An 8,366-nucleotide genomic window follows, 5' to 3' on the forward strand; every position below is an offset into this window, starting at 1 on the left:
ACCAGGGTTCGAGCCCTGGGTTGGGAAGATCCCCTGGAGAAGGAAATGGCAACCCACTCCAGGACTATGCCTGGAAAATCCCATGGACAGAGGAGCCTGATAGACTATAGTCCACGGGGTCGCAAAGATTCCGACACGACTGAGCGACTTCACTTCACACCCACTTTGGGCTTCCCTCATAGCTCAGCTGGTAAGGAATCTGCCCGAAATGCAGGAGACCCGGGTTCGATCCCTGGGTTGGGAAGATCCCCTGGAGAAGGGAAAGGCTACCCACCCAGTATTCTGGCCTGGAGAACTCCAGGGACTAAAATCCATGGGGTTGCAAAGAGTCAGACACCACTGAGCGCCTTCCACTCACATCCCATTGCTCCCTGCTCGGAAGCATAAGTTATGATCACTCCCCGTCATCTGCCGCCAATCACCTCACCCCTTTCCACACCATTTTCACACTCAACGGGCAAAACCGCAAGCATGATGGAAGGCCATTCGCCTCCCATCCTGAGCCTAGACTTGTACAGCTGAATGTGGCTGGGAACCCACACGTTCACACTGAATAGTCTTATTTCGAATTCATGACCACACATCTTCAAGTGAGTTCTTACGACTGCCAGGCAATCATATTACCCTTCTTTAATTCATTCATTCATTCATTTAATACCTACTTAGATAGCTGTTTCATAACTCCTTTCTCCTCAAACCCACACCTCTTCCCCCTATTTCCTCTTGGGAAGTGACCTTACTTCTGAGCCCACTAAAAAATTTAAACTCTCAAGAGAGAACTACCATCAACTGCTTCTGCCACAAATCCCTACTTTTAAACTTTTCATTCACCAGTGTCCTTTCTCTGGTTACCACTGATGAACAAGCCATGCAGTTGTCTGAAGCCAGTCCACCTCCCTGAATGTTATATTTTACTCCCTTTTGTCTACCTAAAGGTATTGCTTCAAAAAGCTTCACATCTTTCTTCTGTGTCATTTTTTCTCCTCCACTGGATATTCCTATCAGCATAGTTATCTGATGTATTCTTCTGTTGTAAAAAAATAAAACCTTCTCTTGGTACCCATTCTTTCTTCCAGTTACTTCCCCAGTTTTTTTTGTTCCCTTTGAAAAAAATTCACTGAAAATGTGGTCTACACACACTCTCCTGAATCCCTCTCCTGAATCTTATTTAATTGGGTTTTACTGCTATGGTTTCACTGAAAGTCTTTTGTCAAGATCATCCGTGACCTCTATGTTATTAAATCAAATGATCCATTTTTGCATTTCATCTTAATCTCTTAACAACTTCTGACATGATGAACACCCTTGGATGACATTTTTTCATTTGGCTTTCAAGACAATATACTATCTTGGTTTTCTTCTAACCTCACTGGGTATTCCTATTTATTTATTGTTTCACTTTATTTTATCATTACTTTTTAATTGAAGTATAATTGATTGACAATACTATGTTGGTTAGATGCACAAGATTGTTTTTATTCAGTCGCTCAGTCATGTCCGACTCTTTGCGACCCCATGGACTGCAGCATGCCAGGCCTCCCTGTCCATCACCAACTCCCAGAGCTTGCTCAAACTCATGTCCATTGAGCCGGTGATATGATCCAGCCATCTTATCCTCTGTCATCCCCTTCTCTTCCTGCCCTCAATCTTTCCCAGCATCAGGGTGTTTTCCAATATGCACAAAATAGTTATTTGATATTTCTCTGAGTTATAAAATGGTCACCGCAACAAGTCTAGTTACCATCTGTCATCATACAAAGTTATTACATTTTGACTATATTCCCCATGCTGCACATTTCATTACTAGGACTCATTATTTATTTATTTATTTTTGCAACTGGCAGTTTGTACTTCTTAATCTCCCTCATCTATTTCACTCATTCTCCACCCGTCTCCCAACTCTGGCAAACCGCCAGAGTTCCCTGTATCTATGATTCTGTTTCTGTTTTTTAATGTTTGTTCATTCGTTTAGTTTTTTAGATTTCACAATAAGTAAAATCATACAATATTTGTCTTTCTCTTTCTGACTTATTCCAGTTAGCATGATACCTTGTTGGTTCATCCATGCTTTCGCAAATGGTGAGAATTCACTCTTTTTTTGTGGTATATGCCACATTTTCTTTATCCATTCATCTATTGATAGACACTTAGGTTGCTTCCATATATTGTTGTTCAGTCGCTCAGTCGTGTCCAACTCTTTGTAACCCCATGGACTGCAGCTGGACAAGTCTCCCTGTCCTTCACCATCTCCCAGAGCTTGCTCAAGCTCATGACCGTTGAGTTGATGATGCCATCCAACCATCTCATCCATGTCTTGGCTATTGTAAATAATGCTACAACGAGCATAGGAGTGCATATATGTTTTTGGTTTAGTATTTTTATTTTCCTCAGAAAAATCCCATAAGTGGCATTGATGGATTGTATGATAGTTCCATTTCAAAATTTTTGAGGAAGCTTCGTACCATTTTCCAAAATGGCTATACCAATTTACATTTCTACTAACAATGTGTGAGGATCTACTTTTTCCCACACGCTTGCCAACTCTTCTTATTTGTTGTCTCTTAGATGACAGCCATTCTGACAGGTATAGGATGATATCTCATCGTGGTTTTGATTTGCATTTCCTTAATGATTTGTGATTTTGAGCATTTTATCTGCTGCTGCTGCTGCTGCTAAGTCACTTCAGTCATGTCCGACTCTTAGCGACCCCATGGACTGCAGCCCCCCAGGCTCCTCTGTCCATGGGATTTTCCAGGCAAGAGTACTGGAGTGGGGTGCCATCGCCTTCTCCATTTCATCTGCTAGCCCTCTGTATTTTTTCTTTGGAAAAATATCTATTTCCTCTGCCCATTTTAAAATCAGATTGTTTGTCAAGCAACAAAAGTTCACTGTATAGCACAGGGACCTGAAACCACATCTTGTGATAACCTACAATGGAAAGTAATCTGAAAAATAATGTATGTGTGTATGTATTACTGAATCACCTTGCTAAGCACTCGAAACATTGTAAGTCAACTATACTTCAATAATATGTGTAAAGAAAAATCAGTTTTTCAATTTTATTTATTTTTAATTGAAGGATAATTGTTTTACAGTATTATGTTGGTTTCTAACAACCACCCATCAATGTGAAATCCATGGCTGATTCATATTGATGTTTGTGTTTTTGATGTTGAGTTGCATGAGTTCTTTATATATTCCGGACGTTAATACTTTATCAGATATATCATCAGAAAATATTTTTCCCGATTCAGTAGGCTGCCTTTACATTTTATTGATAGTTTCCTTTCCTGTACAAAAGCTTTTTAGTTTGATATAGTCCTATTTATTTATTTTTGATTTTGTTTTTCTTGCCTGAGGAGACATACCCAAAAAGCATTGTTGAGACCAGTGTCAAAGAGTATACCGCCTATATTTTCCACTAGGAATTTTTATGGTTTCACATCCTATGTTTAAGTCTTTGATCCATTTTGAGTTTTTTAAAATATGGATGAGAAAGTAGTCCACTTTGATTCTTTTGCATGTAGCTGTCCAGTTTCCACAATGCCACTTATTGAAGGGGTGTATTTCCCTTTTGTATATTCTTGCCTCTTTTGTCATAGATTAATTGACCATATGGCTTTGCGGGTGGCTCAGCGGTAAAGAATCTGCCTGCCAATGCAGGAGACCCAGGTTCAATCCTTGGGTCAGGAAGATCCCCTGGAGGAGGGCATGACAACCCACTCCAGTATTCTTGCCTGGAGAATCCCATGGACAGAAAAGCCTGGTGGGCTACAGTCCGTGGGGTTGCAAAAGAGTTGGACATGATGTAGCAACAACAACAAGAACAAAGTCCCCGATACAACAGGTTTTTTTTTGTAGCCAGAATATTTAGTGTATGGTATGTGGACTTATGTTCTTGTCCTGAGCTCCGCACACGTTGAGGTTGTCCTGTCCTTCGGCAGGAGGGAGAGGTTTCTCCTCAGCTTTCTTCTGTAGAGCTGAGCTGTGCTCAGGACCTGTGTGTGTACATGGGGTCCAGTCATGTGTAGGCAGTGGCCTAATCTTGGGGGAGGGGCAATGTGTTAATCATGGAACAAGGTCCAGAGGGGAGTCCTTGATGAGAAGTAAAACTCATATGGGCAACATTTTTACAAGACTGATACACTCTCCATACTATTTTGCAATCTGCTTCTTTCATTTAACAACATATTCGTGAACACTTTCTCTTGACATGGGACAGGTTTGCTAACACCACTGACTGGGAACAATGTAACTTATTTAACCACTTTCCAATGGTTGGGCATTTAAATGGTTTTCTGACTTTTCATTTTTCCTAACCTTTCTGTGATGAATCTTCTCTGCTTTCACATCTTTGTAACAGCCAGTTATTTCCTTAGATTGCATGCTTGTGTGCGTGCTCAGTCACGTCAATCATGTTCGATTCTTTGTGACCCCATTGTAGCCCACCAGGCTCCTCTGTCCATAGGATTCTCCAGGCTAGAATGAGTGGGTTGCCATGCCTTCCTCCAGGGGATCTTCCCAACCCAGGGATCGAACCTACATCTCCCATGTTTCCTGCACTGCAGGGGGATTTTTTAAACCACTGAACTACCTGGAGATTTCATCTCAAGAATTAAAATTGAGAATCACAAATGGCTAAAAGTTTCTTCTAGAAACATGTAAGAATCAGCTTTTATCAAGCCACTCCTATTTGTTAGCTACCTTCATATACAACATCTTTTTTAGTACTCCCAAGAGCCCAGGTCACCTTTATTTTATAGATGAGGAAACTAAGGCTCTAAAGATGATTTATTGAAGGTAAGGCAGTGGCTAACACATGATCTGTACTTCCTTGTCTAATTCTGGTGCCAGTGCTATTTTTAATCTGCCTCCAGGCCACCTGAACTTCTTCCACACTCTGTCTCGGGGTCTTGGCCAGGAGTGCAGCTTCCTGCTGGACTCGCCTTCTATTTGCAGGGCTATTGAGCTTGCCAGGTTCTCTGATCCCTTGGCCAAAGTAGTCTTCCTTGTAGCAGCCTTCACCATCAGCTCTGGAGTCTCTCTGGAGCTCAGCCCAGGCTTACAAGGTGCAGAGGGCTAGGGTCTACCCAGAACCCTCTGCCTTTTAAGAGTGGTCATTCTGAAGACACTTCAAGTTACCTTTTCTGATGCATCTAGCCTGGGGATCGGAACAAAAGGGTTTATGTATCACTGCCTCCGGGCTTTCTGAAGGGACCAGTGTGGCTCTGATAGTCATTGTGTGTAAGGCACTCAGTTGTGTCTGACTCTTCGAGACCCCATGGACTGTAGCCCACCAGGCTCCTCTGTCCATGGGATTCTCCAGGCAAGAATACTGGAGTGGGTTGCTGTTCCCTTCTTCAGGGGATCTTCCCAACACAGAGATTGAATTTGGGTCTCATGCATTTGAGGCGAGTTCTTTACTGACTGAGCCACCAGGGAAACCCACGCATCGCATTATGTTAATTCTTTAGTCACAGGATAACTTCTTGAAATGATTATGGTAGCCTGGTCTCCAGAGGAAAGGTGGGCTGTCTGGAGGGTGGCAGTGAGCTGTGCAGGCACCACGTCCATACTACTCAGCTTCGACAACTTCAGGCTGCATTTCCAGTGACCTCTCTCCCTTCTGATCCATGGTCCCTCCCGGCTGTCTAGCCTGGACTTCCCCCCAAGCTTGGGGGCTCTGCAGGTCCATCATGAAGGGATAGTGGGATGGGGGGTCTCATGCGATTGGCCCCACTTTCACAAAGAGTCCCAAACTCGGTCTTCTGGTGTGACTTCCCAATGAGGTGATATATACAGGCATGCTGACAGAACTGAAACAAAATATTCACTATCAAGTATACCTGTCAAGAGTCCACTCTGAATTAACATTCCATAAGTCCTGTGCTGGTCTTGTGAGCCAAAACACTCACAAGTGTTCCATGGTAGTAACCCTTGCTCTTTTTTGTTGCCAAAGGCATAAATATATGGAATGTACAGGTGGACAGCAAGGAGATCAAACCAGTAAATCCTAGAGGAAATTATCCCTGAATATTCATGGGAAGCACTGATGCTGAAGCTCCAATACTTTTGGCCACCTGATGCAAAGAGCCGACTCATTGGAAAAGACCCCGATGCTGAGAAAGATTGAAGGCAGGAGGAGAAGGGGATGACAGAGGATGAGATGGTTGGATGGCATCACTGACTCAATGGATATGAGTCTGAGCAAGCTCTGGGAGATGGTGATGGACAGGGAAGCCTGGCGTGCTGCAGTCCATGGGGTCGCAAAAAGTCAGACATGACTGAGTGACTGAACAACAACAACAACACATTTAAAGCTACATAATAAAGCTACTATAATTTAAAAATTGTTTTATCTGTCTTACTTTTAATATGCCTAATATCACATCTTTAATATGCCTAATACCATGATGAAAGGCAGTGAACTGGGCTTCTCTGAACCTCTGGGAGGCACCGACTCTCTTGGAGCTTGGAGACTGCAAGGCGGGGTGGCTGTGGAAGGCTGGTGCAGACTCGCCCCCCACATTCTCTCGCAGTGTCTCAGGGGTCTCTGGGACTCTGCTTTCACACTGATGTCCTGGCCTTAACCTTTGGCAGTGTGACACTGAGATGCAGCAGCTGCCTCAAGAAGGACTGCACATCTGAGGCAGTCAGCATTCGTCTGTAAAAATCCCTAAGATCCCGAGGAGACTTGACTTTCCAAGATCTCCTAGAAAGGGACTTAAAGATCAAAGGTCGACTTCCCTGGTGGCTCAGATGGTAAAGCGTCTGCCTACAATGTGGGAGACCCAGGTTCAATCCCGGAGTTGGGAAGATCTCCTGGAGAAGGAAATGGCAACCCACTCAAGTACTCTTGCCTGGAGAATCCCATGGATGGAGGAACCTGGTAGGCTACAGTCCACGGGGTCGCAAAGACTTGGACATGACACAGCGACTTCACTTTGACTTTCTTTTCACTTTTCAAAGGTCAAAGGGTCACTCAACCCTGACATATGTTAGAGTGGACTCCTTCAAGGTCACCTTGAGATGGTGATGGCATGTTTGCACACTGCTTTGGGCTGGCAGTAAATTCCTGGTTTCCTAGAGAATTCACCTGGAGCTCCTCTTGCTTTCAAACCTTAGGGCAGTTTTTTTAATGGTCTTTCAAGGACCAGGGTCTCCTCTGATAGTGATGGTTTAGTCCCTAAGTTGTGTCGGACTCTTTGTGACCCCATGGACTGTAGCCTGCCAGGCTCCTCTGTCCATGGCATTTTCCAGGCGAGAACACTGGAATGGGTTGCCATTTCCTTCTCCAGAGTCTTCTCTGCCAGCTTCTAAAAAGACAGTAGGACACTTGGGCTGGGAGACCCCTTGATAAATCTGCTCTCTATCAGAATTTCTAAAGAAGTTCTTCTTGAAATGGCAACCCACTCCAGTATTCTTGCCTGGAAAATCTCATGGACAGAGGAGCCTGGTGGGCTACAGTCCACGGGGTAGCAAAGAGTCGGACATGACTGAGTGACTTCACTTCACTTGCTGATTCAAGAGAGCAGCCAGATTCTCAATTCATGAGTTCAGGTCAGGCAGCAGACTCTGTACCTCTGAACTCTCAGCAAAAGTTCTTCAACTGGAGGATCTTGAACTGCTGGTGACTTTAAATGTGGTTGTATCTCTTTGAAAGTACTTACTGTGATATTCAAAACTATGCAAGCCTCCACTATCCACAGTGCGATCTTAACCACATAAAAAAATTATGCATTTCCTGGCATGAAGTAGACAATTTTTAAAAGGGGATGAATTAATAAATTGTGTAACTATGAGCAACTTTGTTAACAAGTTAATCACACAAAATTGCAAATATGTAAAAATTCTTTCATAGGTTATGTGAACAATTTTTGATTCAAAAAATGGAATTACTGAAATAGGCAAGAGGGAAAAGAAAGGAAATGGTGCCTAGTCCTTAGCAAGTATGTAGACAGAGAGTTCCAAATCCTCATTAGTGGTTTTTAATATGTCGCCTGAAGTGAATGAGGTAGGTTTGTAAGGAGATATGACCTAGCCAGGGCTGAGGGATTGCTTACTGAAGAATCATAGTTTCATAACAGATCCTGGCCTTTGGCTTCAGCTTGAGGCATTAATGCTGGCTAGCTTTGTGACCTCAGGGACGATGTTGCCTTTCAACATCATCTTCCTTGTTTGTGTGACAATAACATTTACCTTTCTCATTTCCTGAATGATTAAAACTTCTCAAGTTGGTTCACAACATTCCAGAAAATGGGTAAGATTTTGACGACTTAATATCCCTTTCCCCTATTTCAGGGTCTCCAAAATGTTAAAGTAGATCATACTTTTTTAGGAATTTTAAAAATTTCACTTTTAAAATT

The sequence above is a fragment of the Bison bison genome, unplaced genomic scaffold, assembly GCF_000754665.1.
Source record: "Bison bison bison isolate TAMUID 2011002044 unplaced genomic scaffold, Bison_UMD1.0 scf7180017863016, whole genome shotgun sequence".
Lineage (NCBI taxonomy): Eukaryota > Metazoa > Chordata > Mammalia > Artiodactyla > Bovidae > Bison > Bison bison.